A 19,876-nucleotide genomic window follows, 5' to 3' on the forward strand; every position below is an offset into this window, starting at 1 on the left:
AACGGAGAGTCTCTTTTATCACCTATATTCCATAAGGAAATTATATTATCTTATTCTGACAGTCGGGAATGTCTCTGTACTTCCTCTGTGTTTTCGGACAAAGAACAAGTCCTTCAACAGGAGAGATGTCCTACAATAAATCTCTTAAAGAAAATAATACTCATAACTGTCACAGTATATAACTAAAAGCCAATATCCCTCTCAATCATTGTTAAGATGGATTTTCAAAATCAGCTCTGGTTGGAGGATTTTGGGTGGCTGCCCTGTTTATGGAAATTAGGAAGACACTGAGAGGTAATCCAAAACCCAATCAAGGTAAGGTAGGCGAGCAGTCAATGCTTAGTCTCAGGAAAAGCGTGAGCGTGTTCTAGGGCTACAATGAGTCCACACAGAGCAACATTAATAATTCAAGTTAGATGGTAAATATATAAAAATGCAGTTATTTATTAGACCTTTAATTGCACACTAAGCATATAAAAATCACAGTTCAGTATTGTAATACTCAAAAACATATATAACACATATACACATTAACCAATAGAGGAATAAAGTTGCATTTGATTTAGTTGCCATTATTAAACAGGTGAATAGTCAGATGCAAGGAAAATAGGTAAAAATAGTCAGAAGCAGCACAATTACATTTCCGCCTCAATCCTATGACGCCCAACCCTAAGATGTTATGAGGCCTTGTGCCCAAAAATCACAAGTTCCATTATGTAGCCTCTTCAGATAAGGTATTTATTTTAAAATGATGTAGTAGACTGTGGTGGTGCTTTAGAATGGTTTTAAAAGTTAAGTATTAACCCAAAATCAGTTAAGTACCACACTCTACCTATTCCTCAGGTTAGACCTAGGAGAGGATCCTTAGCCCCGGTTTGACAAGAGTCCAGGCCAGAAGAGTTAGCGGCCAAGGGCCTTACACCCAATGCTACCCTGTTGAGGTCGGGGGACAAACGGGTATGTCCAATTACCCCCCCTGGCTCTGATTCTTCCAGATACTACTGCAGGTCTTCCGGAATCCAATGGGGACACAATCTTCTGTGCTGGTGACTTTTGCACACAAGCCCAATATCATCTTAGGGTTGCAGTTTTTAAGATTGAGCGACGATGTTCTTGTGTTGATTCTGAAGAGTTCTCCCTATTTATCTGTTCCTCTGAATACTCACCTGTATTGTGCTGGTAATTGATTCATATGCACTTCTATTCTCCTAATGGTGAATGTGTATGTATGTTTGAGGTTGTGTGTGAAAATAGTTACCTGTGATTTGTAAATGCTTACTTTGTGACTCAAGACCTATTAAATAACTGTATTTTTATATACTTACTGTCTATCTAGAATTTTTGGTTTTGCTCTGTGTGCACACCTAGCCAGTGACCACTCTCACACTTTTCCTGAGACTAAGCCTAGACTGCTCAGCTACCTTTCCTTGATTTGGTTTTTGGCCCACCTCTCAGTGTCTTCCCAGTTTACCATAAATAGGGTGGCCTCCCAAAATTATCCCACAAGGGCCGATTTTAGAAATCCATCTCACCATTGACTACGTGCCCCATCAGCTCAAGCTAACATAATCAATGGTGAGGGATCATGAGAATCACAGTCCAAAATAGCTGGTGAGCTACAGGTTGCAGACCCCTGGCATAGCGCTTCCTGACACATTTAATGGCATTGAAGCACTGTAGGATGCATGCCCCATCAGCAGATCATAGTCTGAAAAGACGAGAGAAGCAATGCATGCTGCAGAAATTGTAGTATAGGCACCCTTCGGAAAGCAGAGAAGTCTAATGTGGAAATTTGAAAGCAGAAGAGAGTATGGAGAAGAGGCAAGGAGTGTACTAAAGATGTTACAAACCATGTGGCAGCTAGACTGACTTTTTTGCGGGACTCCGTTTTTTAATATGGGGGGCAATGCTATAAGAGGTATGTAGCAGGAACGAATAGTGTATGAACCCCTGAGGCAGTGGCCTCCAAACTCTGGGTCTAGCCCACCCTAGGGGGCACTGAAGGATGTTCATGGGGTGCATGAGACCCTTGAAAAGGGCTGATGGTGACTGCTTTCAATAGAATGTAAACACAAGCTCAGTATAAAAAGGGTTGACTACCACTTGCACCTGTCTACAGTTGAGGGATCTGCTCTACTTTACATGCAGTATACATGAATACGGAAGAGACTGTGACATGTAGACTAACTATTTCATGGTACACAGCTGGATGCTTTGGGGTGCAGTGATAGATGCAGTGTACATGCATAGTGCATAGTGATTTATATGCAGTCGCATGCAGTAGAAATTGATCATATCCCTTACCTTGTCTCAGCAGTGCTGTCGCTGCACACCTTACCAGGTGGCCATTTTAAGTAACATGCACATAAGTAAAAAACGTGGTATCCAGTTAATATTTCTAAAACATGAAGTCAATTTCAGAGTGGCCCATAAAACCGAAAAACACTGCAAACATTAATTAAATAAATAAAAGGTAGTGAGGTCAGGTGGTTAAATTGGGTTGTGATGGGGGTGGGGTGACGTTAGAAGGGTACAAAAACAGGGGTCTTAGAGAGGGGTTGATCCCCATCAAATAAAAAATAAAACATTTGGTGTCATTTTTCATTATTTTTATTGCTATGAAATTTACCACTCAGCAATTGTGGTCGGTAAAATCACATATGACCAAATAAGCTTATGAGATTTGAAAATATGGAACCAGTGCTCCAGATAAGATTTTGAGGTGGGAGTATTTTACTCTCTGTTTTTAAACTTTGAGAATAAATGTGATTTTAACAGAGTAAAAATGACTTTTCTCCTTCGCAAGAGAGTAAAATGTATGCAACATCCAGCCGATGTGTGAAAAAACTGTTTGGAAATCATTACTATGCGGCAGCTTTTCTGCATTGTAACAGAATACACCTTTCATTATTTCTGGCTATTTGATCTCTCCTGAATATATTTAAATGTTGAAATCACAAAAACCTAGCTAATTATATAGTAAGGCATACATGAATTTGTATTGTGTTTTGGAATTCGATAGCAGAATTGTCTTTTGATGTTTAATGAAAGTCCTAATTTCCTGGAGCTATTACTACCTAATGGTATGCCAATGTTATGATACAACAGTGCAGAGAGGCAAGGACTCCATGCTAAATTCTATATCTAATCTAGTGGTCAAATGGTTATTTATATAGCTCTTTTGGCAAAGCGCTGTACATGGAACAAATTTATCACAATTACCACCAAACCAAAGTCGATACTCCTTTATCGACCTCGAAAGGATGAAAGGCTGAGTTAGACTTGCCGGTATTCGAACCTGCAACCCACAGATCACGCAGAGATTGCTGAGCTATCTTTTTGGCTAACATCCTTCAGCTGTTGCTTAACTGAGTATCGACTGAGGTATAATGATCACAGTACCTAGATGTATGACGAACCATTTATGAAGCGCTACATAAAGTTAAATATCTATCTGGATTATCACAGGGACAGGTTTTGCTGAGTTTCTATTTCAATTACCAATGTATGTTTTATTTGTAGTCTTGAAGATTTGAAAGGCTAGAACACCTGTGATCAGTGTAATGACAATTACTCACCCTTGAGCAAATACTCTGCTCCCACTGACCATTTATAGTAATGTACCCCATTGACTGCAAGGTTGAATGGATGTAATTAAATGAGAAGTGTAAACCTGATCTGCCTCTGCATGATTATGCACACAGCACCGGAACTCTGAAAAATACTGGTTTGCTTTCACTGGAAAAAGGCATAACTTGTTCAAAAAGAAATAATTCTCAATTGCAACTTAGTTTTCCATCTTATTAATTATACAATACTAAAATTCTAGGAAAACATGCGCAGTGCTTCTGAAGCTGAATGGAAAGAAACCATTCCTTTTATCAATGTGCAGTTTATTTTTTTCAAAGGCTTCAGAGAAATACATTCTGTTTCAGAGGTCGCTTGCAATTACATCCATGTAGATAAAAATCACAAGTAGCCTTCTGGTTTCTGTAAAATAACCTGACCGTTGCACTGCCCTCTGCTCTAACTCTGTGTGTAAATGCACCCAGGAAAATAATAAAGCTGGCGTATCTACAAGATTTTCATGCATAAAAAGGCCTAGTACTCGCCTTATCTGGAGCTGTGGATGGAACACATAACAGTGAGTTTAAACACAAAGCATTCTTGCAGTTCCTCTAATTGCTAAGGTATTGTTTCAAATTGCTTATATAATCACGTAGAGAGACAATTGGTTTTTACTAAGCATTCAATCAGACATTCTCCAGTCTTGGTTTGGATTGCATAGTAGAAAATGTTAGAGTATGCCTATCCAAGAGGTGGGAAAGTTGGGTTAAGTGATCCTTCCTCTGTAAGGAAAACAATATCTGGTCAATTGTTGGAAATATTTTCTTTTTGAAAACCTTACCCTCTCTGTCCAGAGCCTCCCAGCACTTCTGCTGGACTCACTGAGATTTATTTCATTTCATTTGAAAGTGATTGAGACTTTCTCATTGACCTCCTATGCTTACCTTTGTTCTGAGAACACTGGACCCTTCTTCAAAAGGCCCCGATGTGAGGGACGTCCCCCCCCCCCTTAGTTTTGTCTCTCATGCTTTCCTAGGTCAGCAGCCCCCCACCTCCCACTCCTATGCAGTGTGCTGCCAGAGGCCCTTAACATCCCTTTTACAATGTTATTTTGGGTTCACTGGTGGGTCCCTAGTCCCTGGAGTACAGGAGTGGTCATTTCCGTTTTTATGTCTTTAGTATTTTACTGTTTGCAGCACATACCATCTTCCGTGGAGTGTTGTAGGACCACTTTGTGTCCCTTCTCCTCATTCAAAGTCTGCCTTCTTAGCTGCTAGAATGCTCTAAAGGGCCAAAGGGGACCATATAAATAAAATGGCATGTCCTTGTGTGTTACGTCCTGTTAAGATTGGCAGTCATTTGATGGTCATCCTACCTTGCTAGGAGGGGTAGGGCCTCCTTTCTTCATGGACCTTGGCAAAAGGCTCTCCTTTGTGTGTGCTGGCACGTTTGGAGGGGGCAGTCTTTCCCCAATCCACTTTCCTCCAGGGACTTGGATGTTTCTGGGCTGATTCTTGGGGACTTGCTGTCCACTATTAGACAGCCACCCCCAAGTTTGAATGTTGCCAAGTGTTCTTATTGGAGGGGTAGCATCGCCCCATCCCATTTTCTGGATATAAGGAGACGAGCTGGCCCAAGGACACAAGTCGACCAGTGGAGTTGATGAGATCCAAAGCAGATGACCGAGGGACACTGGAGGACTGCTGCAGAAAACAGCAATGGCTTAACCAATACCATCGCGTCTCACACCTCGACCTTTGTTAGGAAAGATTTCATCTTTCCACCTTTTCCTCCATCGATTCCTATGTGACTCCAGTTCCTTTTGCTTAATTTTGATCCTTGTCCTGACCTTTGGAGAGCAATAAAGCCTTCTGCTTTACTTCCCTTGCTATTTTGCTCATTCCTATGGGGAAACAGACAAGTCCCTAAGACTGTCAGTACTAAGCAACTTTGTCTCTTTGGAATTCTTGGATTTTTTAAATTGCACACATCACCTTACAGTGAAGTGCATCCTTACACCTTTTAACCTAATGGCTTTTTGGTTATTTTGATGTTTTGCCCAAGTCAAGCTGGTGGCAGCTGTGTGATTTTTACAATTTTTGTGATATTTTTCTTGTGCACTTTTGCATTTACCGTGAATGGCTAGCACCGTAAAATAGCTGCACCATGAGATTTTTGTTTGTCCTATTGCCTTCTTCCTGCCTTCCCGGGTCTGGAAATATATGGTAACCCTGTTCTTGGTGAAAGCAGCTGCTTTTGCAGGCATGTGGGCTTTGTGTGTGCTTTGTGTGTGAGCCAGAGTAGGGGGGCTAGGACTGTCTGGTCCCAGTCCACATCCTGTGGCGCCCAAAAGTCGTTGCTGGACAAATGTGATGACGAGTGGTTGTTCAGGATTGGACAACCCTGGGCTGTTTGAATGTTACAGATTCTTGCCATTGCCATTGGCAGGCTTGGCCGAGCTCCCAGCCTGAATCTCGGATTAAAAAAAGGGCTCCTGCAGCCGTTTGGTAGATCATTGTTGTAACCAAGAGCATCTCGTTAATGACCCAAGGGCAACTCCTTCCTGCAGCTGACCAGCATCAACTCCAATGATTGGCCCAGTGAAGCCCTGCTCCTCTGCCTGATCCCAGAAGACCCTCGAAAGATATTCAGCTTATGCCGTAAAACCCCTGTCCTTGTCTCTTCAGACATCACACGACAAGGGAAGCTGTGCTGGGGCTGTTTCTGTGTTCTCCATTGAAAGATCACCTATAACTGCCTGACCGTGGGGACCTCCACTGGAACCATCCTTCTGCAATCCCGTAAAGTGTCCTGTCGGGTCTGCACTTCCGAGGTCTGCATCTTTTCTTCATTTGGGGGTCTTCAGGAAGTTGCCTGGACCTGTCTGGAAAGAACAATAACTCCTGGGCTCCCCTCAACCAAACCTAGGAGAGAAGATTGGGGTCCAGTTAAATTCTAGAAGTCCTGCTATGTCACCTGGAAGGATCTGAGTCCGGGGGGTAAGTGACTATGCCTGTTTCTGGTCATAGGGTAACATTGGGTATAGAGCACTTGTCCCTAAACTGCCTCTGGCCTGGTCTTTGGTTGTTGAACCTTGGTTAAGGATCTTTTCCTAAAACTTAAAACTTACATTAGGTAAAGGACAGGGTGGGGCACTTGCCTAACATGAAGTAAATACTTACCTTACTTTAAAGAATTTTCAAAACACCACTGCATCTGTTCTGAAATATCTTCCCTGAAGAAAGCATATTTTGAACTTGTGACTTTTTGGGCACAAGGCCCCAAACATCTTTGGCCTGGAATTCACAAGACTGAGGGAACTGGGTTTGTGATTATTCTCACTAATCTATCTGTTTTTCCTATATTTAATTGCTCCCCTGGTAAATAAGAATATTTAATGAATATGCAATCTTATTTCTAAGAGCAAAGTGCAGAGAAGTGTTCTGGTTTGTATCCTGAAGTTGCTGCTGGCTGCACATCATTTTATTTCCTGGCTTTAGTGAAGGATAAAGGAGCAGGGCGCCTTTAAGACCCACTACTATAACTACGTCAGTAAGACGTTGCAGCGTAAGTGCAGAGAAGTGTTCAGGTGTGAGGAGGGCGAGACAGCCCCTTGCTGGCTGCAGAGTTTGCTTCAGAGGACCTGCGCTCTTAGGGTCAGAAGTGCCTTCCCTCCAGACTCAGTCAACAGAAGAAGACCGTTGTTCTGCGCATAGCACTGGCGAGTATTTTCTTCTTTGTTCCGTATTAACACTTCATGAAAACCACAAAGCATCGTAGATATGCCTTGCGCAGTGGGTCGTTGCGTGCCGGCAAACAGACATGCAGCCCTCTGACTCTTAAGTGGCTTTGTGAATGGCTCCCTGGCCAAAAAAGGATAAACCTGTTTCTGTGGCGGAAAGCCAACCAAAGATCACTGGTTTCTTTTTGAGCCAGTAAATAATGACATGGCTGGAGGAAATCAGACGTGCAAATTGTGGACATCTGAATGTTTGGATATTTTATTGGAAAATCTCTTGCTGGGGCCCCCCATAATAAATAATAACAATTTGCTACTTAATTTGAATTTCACAACGCAATTCACTGGTGGGGAGCTGGTGCTCAGTTGGGTTCATCTGACTGGTATGACAACATTATTGGCACAAATTGGTCTGGAAGCCCTACAAAATTTAGTCTCCTCATCTGGATCTTCTGAAAGTGAAAGTGACAGCGTGGATGACAATACATTCAGGTCTAATGCTCCATCTTTTGAAGAAGAAGTTGTTTTATATTCCCCAACGTTAACTGCAGTAGCCTCCACTGTGGACTCATTGTTTACTCTATGCACTAATATTGCTGAGGAGCAATGTGACTTTAAGAGAATTCTTACCAGGGTCGTAGACGTTACACTTGGCTGTTAGACTTAGCCCAATGCCATGCTGATGGGCCAAACTGAAGTAGTGGCCGAAATAATGCCTCCAGTTTCTGAAAAAGATTGCCAGGATAGCTCTACGCGTCAGTGTACTACCAATGGCCCGCCCCTGCAGGTATTGGAAATTGTAGTATCAATGCTGCAGATGCTGGAGGAAGAAGTAATATCACAAGAAGATCATGTCGACACTGCTGTTGAGATGAGGAGATGCCGGTAGAAGTGATAATGGATGTATCTGACATGTTATGTTATGTTATTTTGCATTTATATAGCGCCTTATGTACCTTTGGTATGGTCTCAAGGCGCTGGTAGGGTGAATGCCCTCGGGAACCGAAGTTCAGGTCAGTTTTAGAGAGTCAAAAGGTGCGTGTGAGCACTGGATATGTGTGCATCTGGTGTGGCAATCGTGTGATAGCTGCTTCTTAGCTGTAGGTGTGGAGGCTGAGAGATCAGGAGTATCTGTTCGTTCTGGCATGTTATTATCCAGACGGGTTTGGCTGCGTTAGGCCTGAGGAGAAACGCCTAGGCTGGAGGGTGTGTAACCAGCAGTGTTTAGTTAGGGTGATGGGCAGTATGAGGCAAATTATGGTATGAGAACAGCTATACCGAATGGTGTCATAGTATCGCTGTGTTCTATTTGAGTGGTGGTGTAAAGGAGAGAGTAAGCGTGGAGATGTAGATATGGTGGTTTACCTTAGCTGCTTGAGACCGAGCCCACTCCAATAGTTCTATGTACTCCATCCGTTCCATGTATTCCATCCGTTGCATGTAATCTGACTGTCCATTGAGAACTGATCAATTGAGAACCTACTAAATGTGTGAAAAAGAAGGCACACAAAGTGCTGTCTAATTAATGTGCACCGCTTGCAGGCCAGGTGCAAAGAGGCCTTTGCTATGGTTAAACACAGTATTGAAGCAACATGCACTTCTTGCAAGAGGGCTCTTACTGCTACCGGAAAAACTAAGGTTACCAGAGCCCAAGGTGAAGGAACGACACAACAGGTTATATTGCAGGGTCCATTGGACAAATGGTTGCAATCAGGCCCTGAACCACCGCCGGAACCAGCACCACCTGTTTCATAAGTAGCTGCAGCCAACGTTGTTCAGCCAACTGGCTCCGAACTTCAGCTAAGGAACAGTATAATTCCACAATCAATGCAAGTGGCGTCTAGTGGTTTTTCTATGCACAATGATGGTCTGGTGAAAGGGCAAATATCAGACAACAATATAACTACATTTTCTTCTACCAACTGTGCACCTCATGAACAATTATCCACTAATATAAACACGCAACAAGTAGCGAATGTTATTTTACCACTTTGGTAAAGGGTTAAACTTGACGAACTACATCCTATGGTGGAGATCCGTTTTTAAAATCTGACCTTCCTCTTGGCATCATGGCAGAAAATACTGTGCTTATCAACTATCAGCTATGAAGGTCTGCTGCATGTGGAATTGCCTAAATTAGATAGCTCCACTAATTGGGTTCTCATTGAATTTGTTTCACCATGGTGGTGACCCTTTTGAGTAACTGCATAGCTGAACTACAAACTTTGGGGTTTCAATTGACTGTATGTTATGAAGATACTATTAGGGTTTTGGACAATATGGGCTCTAACCCTTCAGTCATGAACCATGAACCTCCAAAGTTAAAAACAGAGCAGACCATAGAAAGGTTGAGCCTATTGGCATCGCTGACTAGATTGATGGGTTTGCCGAAATCTCAAAAAGAAGTCACATATTGGGTTCCAGATACTCTGCATTGGAATTTGAATTGACGCTCAGGACAAATCAATGTCAGTAACTGGGTATGCTGGAATACTAGAGGTTTCTGTTCCTTTTTGGCTAATCCTCAAGGTTGTGCTTATATTACTTCGAGTGGGGTTTTCCTTCTACAATTAACTTGGGCGACTGCAGTGTTTCACATAGACGGGTATTATATATTAAATCGCCCTGCCATACAAAAGGCAAAAGGTCACCCAGTTGGCAGTTTACCGACTTTGAGTGTTATCTCACTTTAGCTTGAAGCCTTTTACAGTGGGTCCTCCTTTCCTTTATGTGCTGCAGCTATTTGTCTCGATTTGAGTCCTCTTTCTTCCCACATTTTGATTTAGTATTTATGATCCTCCCGGTGGGACAGGGGGGGGGATCTGCCACCAAGATGGTACAAAAAATTATTGAAAGAACTCTCCTTTGTTGGTTAGATCTCTGCTCTGGTGGTAATGTAGTTCTTGCTGGTGATTCCAATGCTTCATTCCTGCAGACATATTCATCTTCGTTAATTGACGCTAATTCACATGACATGTATTGAGAAACTCATATGAATTATACCAGTAAAAGTCAGGGTTGGGAGCAACATATTAATACATTTGTTTTGTCTGAATAACAAGGGTCAAGTTGCTAAGAAGTCCTGACCCACTTTGACCAATGGTAAAGTGTTTTCTTGCCTAGGCTGTGTTCACAGATATAATATTGTGGAAGAGTTGTAGTCCAATATCAATATGGCAAACAACTCACTGATCATGGACTATTGTCTTGGTCGATAAATATGCATACTCCTTGCAGGATTAACTTCATTGACCTGAATGTCACTGTTAATGTGCAAGGAAATCATGTAGTTTGGATAGTAAGAATGTTAGTAGGTTGAACACACATACATGCTCAAATCATTTATTCATTGAACAGGTGCTGGCGGTCAATGAATGGGACCTCTGTGGATTGCTGGAATTTCTTGTAAACAAGTTGCATTTGAATTCCAGGGCCCAGAATGGTTCCTATGTCAACAAGGAGCTGCTGGATATTGTAATAAAACCAAAAAAAAAGGCATATCGGAGAGCCAGAATTGCTAGTAAAAAGAACAATCTCTTGACAATGATCGAGAGAATAAGACCACTTGTACATATATCCACCCACTATGAAAATTGGCTTAGAATTTATACATTTTCTACCAATAATGCTAATTGTAAATTCTTGATGGGCCTACTTAAATATAATTTATGTATTTATTTATTAGCATTTATAAAGCGTGCAGCAGCCCTTAGGCATTGTGGCGCTGTTACAGGGATACTTGCTGGTTACAGAGGAAGCATAAATCTTAGTGGTTACAGCAAAAGCAGAAAAGACGTATTTACAGAGATACTTGCTGGTTACAGAGATTCTTGGTTACATAATATTTTAGTGGTTTACATAGGATGCAGAAAGAACTTAGTTGCATGTTCATGTACTGGAAAGTACCAGGGGTGGGATGGCTGGGAGGGTGGCAGGGTCGGAGGAGAGGCTGAAGGATGCTAGTTGAATAGGGTGATTTTAAGGTTTTTGCGAAAAGTGGATAGGGAGGGTTCAGCTCTAAGTGTGTTGGGTAGGGAGTTCCAGAGTTTGGGTGCTATGTGAGGAAAACCAATGCCGCCTGCGTTAGCTATTTTGATGGGGGGAACGCGGAGTTGGTTGGCGTGGTGACTTCTTTTGGGGCGTGTGGATGAGTTTTTGATAATGGTTTCTGCTAAGTAGGATGGGGCAGTGAGATTGATGCATTTGTGGGTTAGGTTGAGGATTTCGAAGTTGATCCTATCCTTGACTGGGACCCAGTGGACGGCTCGCCTGCCCTGAGTGAAGTAGTCCCTTTTGGGGAAGCGGAGTGCTGCACGGAGCGCATTGTTTTGTACTATTTGGAGCTTATGAAGATTTTGGTTTGTGGTGCCTGCCAGGAGAGCATTGCAGTAATCCAGCTTTGTTCCTATTGTCGCGCGGGCGATGGAGAGGCAGTTTGCGGTGATTAGAAATGGTTTTATGGCATTTATAAGTTTGGTAGTGTGGGCAGAGGTAGAGGCAATGGCGCTGACCTAGCGAGTCATCGAGAGGGTTGAGTCAAGATAGACTCCTAGGGTTTTTACGGAGGTGGAGACAGGTATGTTGGAATTGTCTATGATAAAGTTGTCATATTTTAATTTAAGTTTGGGTAGTATTTCCTTGGCACCTAGGAGGATGATCTCGGTTTTGTCCCCATTTAAGCAGAGACCATTGGCTGCCATCCAGTTTTGGATAGTAGTGTAGATTTGGAGGAGGGCTGCTGCATCCTGGTCATATGAGCCAGTAAGGGGGAAAAGTATGCAGGTGCGTATCGTCAGCACAGTTCGTGTAGGCTATGCCGAGCAAGACCAGTTTGTCGAAGAGTGGCTTGGTGAATAGGTTGTAAAGGGTAGGTGCAGTACACAATCTCTGAGGCACTCCGCAGTGGATGGTGGTGGGGGGTGCATTAGCTTGTCGGAATAGACCTTCATGGCTCTGCCCTCTAAAAAGGACGTTATCCATGAGGTGGCTTTATTAGAGAAGTGGGCTGCATAGGAGAGATGGGAGGTCAGGATGTTGTGATCAACAAGATCAAACACGGCAGAGAGATCTAGGAGTAGCAGGAGGTCTGGTTTGCCCTTTTCCATAATTCTGGTGATTTGGTTTTTTAAGTCCAGGAGGGCGGTTTCAGTGCCGTGGCCTTTGCGAAAGCTTGATTGTCTTTTGCCTAGGATGGCATTTGATTCGATGTAGTATTGGATTTGGTTGTGGGCGGCCTTATCTAGGATTTTGAGAAGGAATGGGACTGTGGTGATGGGTCGATAATTGTTGGGGAAGGCAGGATCTAAGGAGGGCTTCTTTATGAGTGGACGGACCCATCCTTCTTTTAGGCTTTGTGGTACAATACCTGTGGCGAAGGAAGCATTGATGAATGCTTTGATAATCTGGGTCAGCGCATCGGCGCACTGTTTGACGATGGCCGGTGGGCAGATGCCTCCTTTGCATGTGGATGGTTTGATGTGTTGGAGGAGATCTGCTACTTCCGTTTCTGTGACGTCCAGGAAGGAGAAGAGAGGGGTATCAGGATGAAGAGTGGAGGTGGCGGGCGTGGGCAGATTGTCTTGTTTGGATAATCCGTTGTGCTGTGATTGAATTTTTTCTTGGAGAAGATTGATTTTTGTTAAGGAGGGCTGCCTGAATGCTAGAACACCACGCTTCATCTTTGGTAATTTCATCTGGACTGGTAGATGGGGTGATGAAATCTTTAAAGATCGAAGGTGATGAGAGCTTTGAAGATCGAGAACATTTCTTTGGATTTGGAGTTGGCTGTGGAGATTCTAAGATTGAGGGATTCAGATTTGGCTTTAAATATCGCTTTTTTGTATGTTGTTTAAATTCTGTTAGGGTGGCGAAGTTGGGTGTGGATTGGCATTTTGCTAGGGCTAAGTGCTTGTTGGCACGTAGGGCTGATAGCTTTTCTGTGAACCATGAGTTGGTGTGCATAGATTTTTTTCCTTTTTTTTCCTCAAAAGGGGCTATAGACTCGATGGCTTTGGTGATAGTGTGTGAGTAGATGTTAGCAAGAGAGGAGGGGTTATTGGCAAATGGAGGTTTAAGTTCTGGGATGTCTAAAAAAGGGAGGAGGTTGTCTTTGGTAAGTTTTTTTAGAGCTTCTGACCTTGGATGCAGGGGCGTATGGGAGCACTTTGGGGGGAGGTCTGGTGGGAATAGTGAAATGGATGCAGTGGTGATCCGTCCGTGGTTGGGGCTCGATTTTGTTGATGTAGGATGAGCAGTTGCGGTCTGCCATCCAGTCGATGGAGCGACCTTTACTGTGAGTTGGTTAAGTGACTCTATGGGCAAACCCTAAGTCTGAGAGCTATTTGGCAAATGAGGAGGCTGCTTTGTCCTTCGGGTCATGTAGGCCTAGGTTGAGGTCTCCGAGGAGGATAGTTTTAGTGGAGCTTTTTAAGTTGTTTCCTAAGATATGGTGGAGGTGTTTTTGGTAGTCTGGGTGTGTACCAGGTGGTCTGTATGTGATCAGAATATTTATGGTGCAGGTGGGAGATATTGTAAGTTTGGCATTGAGTAGGTTGGCGTTATTTTCCCTATGTTGGTTGAAAGTGTAATGGCAAGTGTCTCTTTAGACATGAGCGCTCCGCCTCCGCCTTTGGATGACTTACCGTCCTGTCTTGGGATGGTGTAACCTTTGGGGAGGGTGAGAGAGATGGCTGGGCCTGAAGCTTCATGGAGCCAGGTTTCCGTAATGGCCAGTAGGTCGAGGACATAGGAGGTGATGAGGTCATTGATCTCGAGAGCGTGGACAGGGAGAGAGAGAGCAGGCGTTGATGAGGGCACATTTAAGGGCAGGGTTGGGAGTGATCTTTTTGATGGATGGGGAAGGAAAAGTATTGGTGGTATGGCATGTGAGAGAGTTAACGTTTGAGCTGAGGGGGGAGGGAATTTGTTATTGGGGGAGGTGAGCAGAGGTGGGAGCTAGGTAGATTGAGCCAATGATGGCTGCTTGAGGACTGGTGTCTGCTATAGTGAGAGGACGGTGGGGGAGCGGGGGTGCGGGAGCTAAAACGGTTTCTATGGTGTGTGGTGATAGGTGTGCAGAGGAGTAGATTCGGCTTTGAGCATGCTCTGAGCCTGGAGAGCCTGGATTGAAGAATTTACTGACCTTCTGGCTTCGCCATGTGGTAGCAAGGTATGGAGGCCTTTGTTGTTGATGCAGAGATTTGGAGCTGGTGAGGAGGTGGCGAGGAGTGTGTATAAGTGAGCAGCAGCTTGGAGCTGGCGAGCCAGAAGGCGGCTAGGATGAGAGTAAGTGATATGGTGAGGAGGTGTAGGGTGACGGAGCCAGGTGTGGGTTGGCGAGAATGTGAGGGGGTGGTCTGTGGGGCGTGGAGGGATACATTTGTACAATATGAGTACAATCACTTTCTAAGCAGTTCGGGCTGACTGGGCGCGATGCAAAAGGAGAACAATACATTTTTAAAAAGATTAGGGCCACAAGGTGTGATGGAAAAGGCAAACAATCAATTTCTTAACAGTTCAGGGCCAGCAAGGCGCGATGCATAAGGAGAACAATCCATTTTTTAACAGTTCAGGGACAACTAGGTGCGATGCAATAGGAGAGCACTTTTTTAAAATCATTTGATGCTTGGTGAGTGACCGCTCCTGTGTTAGTGCTAGCATGAGGGTGGGTACCTGGGCGGTGCGCGTTACGATAACTGAGATGGGGGGAGTATCACAGAGAGCTGAAGAAACACAATTCAGCTTATCGAGAGCAAATGGGCAGAGCGCTAATGCATGATATACGCTAGTTACAAGTTCATGATACAGTTACCAAATGGTAAGAGTTGTGCTCCCTGGTATCCAACAAGACATGCTAAGCGGTGGACAGAGACATAGATACAGCGTTGCGCATAGTGGTTGGGGAAGCGTTGGAAAAATAGCAGGAATTAAAGTGACAAATAGCTGAAACCGATTTACAGTATTTAAGCTTTTCTCATAGTCAGCTTTATGTGACTTCTTCCAGAATTAGAAACAAACACAATTTGTTCACACTAGCTCCTACAGGTAAGATTAGCAATATTCCCTACAAAGAAACATTGTTTTAGGGATAATAGTATACCAGTGACGGCAGTAGGCAATGGGGGCCGGCCGGTACAAATGAAACTCCCCATAACTCTACAAAGTTAGAAACAAAGACAATTTGTTCACACTAGCTCCTAAAAGAAAGACTAGCAATATTGTTCACAAAGACGAATTGGTTTAGTTCATTAAATAAACTTCAAACTAGGACTGAAGTAGGAATTACTGTGCGAATCAAGGGCACACCTGCTAGTACTTGATAAACAGCTGAGAAAGTAATTTGAGGAAACGCCTTCTGTTCCAAAGAAGATGATGAAACAACTTGGAGGACATTTGCGTTTTATTGAACAGAATCTATTAAAAGACTGTGAACTACAACATTATATGTGGAGACTGAAAACAAGTCATCGAAGTGTTGGGCCAGGAATAACCCAACAACTAAGGCCATTGGTACGGCCCCCTTCTTTTCGTTATGCTTTCTTAAGTGATAGGGCCATTTAGTTGTTAGGATTCAGACTGAAGGCTATTTTCTGTTGGGACTTGACAAGCACCATTGGTTTTAGTTTAATTTAAATAAATGCCTTTGAATCATGACCCACTGTTGTCCAAGTCCTTCTTCTGGTATGCCACAGTTGATGGCAGCTATACTTTAGTTTTGGCCTTATCAAGGGCACAACCCATTTCACTGCATTGGTAGCCCAATTTACCCTTTTGGTTGCCATTAGGGTACCAATGTTTTTTTTTTTTCATAGAACTTTTTATTGGCATTTATAACATACAACTGAACAAAGAAACCTTAATCCCCCCCGCCCCAAACATGCCCTGCCCTCCCACCCCCACGGGTCTTGATACATCACTATATTTCTCTCAAGTTCTGTCCATTATAGTGTCCTTACTTTACCCTACCCTCACCACCATCCACCCATTCTGCACATAGTCCAAGTTCCATTGGATGGATCCACTCATGCTCCAGAGTCCTCCCATTCCGAGCCACCCTCTTCTCCTTGTCCCTTACCCCATATCATGCTAATCCTAGAAGCTTCATGCTACGCGGGCACCGAGCAGCCCTGGAATCTCGTTTGAGAAATTGCAACACCAAGTCCCAGTCCAAAAGAAACAAGTGATACTCTCCTCTCAATGAATATGTCACCATCTCCAGTGCCGCTAACCTCCAAATCCTTCCTACCCATTCATGCTCCGTGGGCCCCTCCCTTGCCTTCCATTTCTGTGCTATCACCAGAGCCCCCTCCATCACCAAGATCATATATAGTTTCCTCTGAGCCTTCCTCTGTATCTTGACTAGGGTACCATCCAGCCCCAACATAAACAACCCCGTGTTCGCGCCCCCAGTGGTAGCAGTGCCCATCATGTCTCGCACCCCTTCACGAATCCTGAGCCAGAACAGGAACCACCTTTGGACAGAGCCACCACACGTGTCCCCAGGTGCCCTCCTCCCCACACCCCCTCCAACATAAGGCGGTACCGGTTCCAGGCCGATATATTTTAGCTAACCTGTGGGGGGTGAGGTGCCACTGATACATCAGCTTCACCCAGATTTCTTGAAGTTGTAAAGAATTAGTCAGCCTGGGAATCCGCGTCCATAAGGATTGCCATTGCTCCAATGAAATTGTTTGCCCAGTTTCTTTCTCCCAATTAGTCATGAAACCCCTCTTACCCACCTCCTCCCCCTCCTTGAGCATATATAGATCCCCCACAAGATGTTTGTCCCCTGTGTTTGTACAAACATATTTCTCGAATTGGGTAAGCTCCCTAGTGGCCGCCCCTTTTATAACAGGGTGTTGGGCCCAGTGTCTGAGCTGCAGATATCAGAATCGCTCCTTTTCCCCCACCCCGAAAGTGTTCTTGCAGTTATAGAAGTCCCTCACCTGCCCTCCTTCGTAAAGGTCCTTGAGGCACCTACAACCCCCCTCTTGCCACGCATCAAATCCGGATTCAGTCCACAGCCCAAGGGTGAATTTAGGATTAGCAAAAATGGGTGTGAGAGGCGATGGGAAGGTAGTAAACTTAGATCTACGCACTGCTTCATCCCATTGCCTACCCACCAATTCCTCAATCGCACTGCAGTACATCCTCCTGGGTCTATCCTCCCGAGGCAGCCACAGAACCCCCTCCAGCCCGTAACCCACCACCGCTCTATCCATTTCCCTCCACACCTTCCCCCTGTCATCCTTCAACCAGTCGCGTAGTATCCGCAACTGGGCTGCCCGGTAATAATTCACCATATCTGGTTCCCCCAAATCCCCCTTATTTCTGGGCGTTTGCATCAGCCTACTCGGAAGTCTAGGCTTCCTCGACCCCCATATGTAGGCCTGAGTGAGCTTTCTCAATTTTCTAAAGAAAGGGGCTGGTACCCTGAACGGTAATGCCATAAATAAGTACAACAATTTTGGAAGAATAGCCATCTTTACGGCATTAACCCTGCCTAACCAGGACACAGCCACTGGACCCCAGCCCAAAAGCATCCCCTTGATTGTCCCCAATATTGGGAGATAATTCGCCTCGTACATTTGCTCTATCATGCCTGTGATGACCGTCCCCAAATATCTTATTTGACCCTTCGCCCAGGCAAACTCAAAACTTTCCCTTAGTTCCTTCTCCACCCCAGGGGTTATCTGTAAGCACAACACCTCAGACTTACTTTTATTGATCCGTAGCCCTGCAATTCGACCAAACTCCCCAAAAACTCTGTCAACTGCCTCCAGAGATACTTGGGGGTTCGTTAGGGTTAGCAACATATTGTCCGCAAAGGCGGCCACCCTGTGCTCCCTCCCCCCAAACATCACCCCTTTGATCTCATGATGAAGTCGGATTTTACTCAAGAGCGACTCTAAATAAATAGCAAAAAGAAGTGGCGACAGTGGGCAGCCTTGCTTCGTGCCTCTAGATACAGCCACTGGATCGGACGCCTCCCCATTAATCATCAGGCGCAGTGTGGGATTAGAATAATTCGCCTCTATCCTACCCAGAAATCTGTCCCCGAAGCCCATCTTGCGCATGGTGGCAAAGAGAAAGCTCCACTCCACTCTGTGAAACGCTTTCTCAGCGTCAAGGGCCACCACAAAAGCCTCCATCCTAGATTTATTCACTTTCTCTATAATATGGGCAATCCTCTGGTGTTGTCGTGCGTCTGCCTCCCCTTAATGAAACCAGACTGATCTTGCTCTACTAGGGCTGGAAGAAGAGGTTCGAGCCTAGACGCCAAGATTTTAGTAAAGATCTTTGCGTCCAAGTTAATTAGAGCGATCGACCTATATGCCCTGCACGATGTAGGGTCTTTGCACTGTTTAGGGAGCAGCACCACCTTCGCTTCCTCTGTAGATGGGGTTATCCCTTTCCCTCCTCCGAAGGTATTATATAAAGCAAGCAGTCTCAGGGCCAGTACATCCCTAAAGGTTTTATAGAAATCTGCCGTGAACCCATCTGGCCCAGGAGCTTTGCAGAGGGGAAGGGCCGGGATAGCCTTGTGCACCTGCTCTATAGTTAGATCCTTCTCAAACTCCTCCCTTTCTGCCACATCGACCCCGACAAGCTGACATCCTTCCAGGTACCTCCCCTGATCCCCTTCCACTGGGCTATCGGATCTATACACTTCCCCATAGTACCTTGCAAACTCCCTTTTGATCTCATGAGTCTCCATCACCTCCCTCCCCCCCGCCATCTTAATTCTCAGTATCGTTCTATCCTTCTCCTCGCTCCTCAGCTTTCTTGGCAGCAACCTATCCGCCCTGTTCGCCTTCACATAATACTTCTTTTTAAGGTGCAGCAGAGCCCTCTCAGCCTTAGCCGAGACTATCGTATCCAACTGGCCCTTAATCACCCTGTACCTTCGTCTGGCCTCCGCGGAGGGTCTAACAGCCAGCTCCTGCATGATCACTTTCAACTTTGCCTCTAGATCCTCCTCCATCTTCATGCATTCCCTCTCCCTCCTCGCCTTGATCCCAATAATCGCCCCTCTAATGGTGGCTTTAAAAGCATCCCATACTATCTCGGGGTCCGTGCCCTCCGTAACATTCTTCTGAAAGAAGTGAACCATTTCTTGTCGCAGCTCTTCCTGGAGCACCACATCCTTAAAAAAGAGTACTTCCACTTCCATAGCCCCCCTGCCCGAGACGGCAGTGCAAGCTCCAACACAATCGGGGCATGGTCTGAAATCGAAATCGCGCCCACCTCAATTTCCCCGAGTTTTCCGACCAGAGCACGGGACAACCATACATAGTCTATCCTAGAGGCAGTTCTATGCACATGAGAGTAGAAGGTATACCCGCTATCATTACCCCTCTTTACCTGCCACGCGTCCACCAACGCCAGGTTCTCCATTTTGGACAGTAACTCACTGGAGGGTTTGGTCTGGGCATGAAAGATTCTCACGCTCCTGTCCCTCGCCGGATCCCAGGCTAAGTTGAAATCCCCCGTAAGTATTATGCTACCCTTAGCCTCTCTTTTCAGTTTACCCAACATCATTTGTATAAAGTGATCCTGCCCCGTGTTAGG

General features: G+C 44.7%; 1 protein-coding gene across 1 annotated transcript in view; it reads left to right on the forward strand.

Moving 5' to 3' along the window:
* Nucleotides 1–19,876, forward strand: part of INTS1 (integrator complex subunit 1) — a 2,112,141-nt gene that overhangs the window by 1,266,955 nt on the left and 825,310 nt on the right. The window lies entirely within an intron of this gene.

The sequence above is a fragment of the Ambystoma mexicanum genome, chromosome 2q (assembly GCF_040938575.1).
Source record: "Ambystoma mexicanum isolate Mex_15411 chromosome 2q, UKY_AmexF1_1, whole genome shotgun sequence".
In the NCBI taxonomy this organism is placed as follows: Eukaryota; Metazoa; Chordata; class Amphibia; order Caudata; family Ambystomatidae; genus Ambystoma; species Ambystoma mexicanum.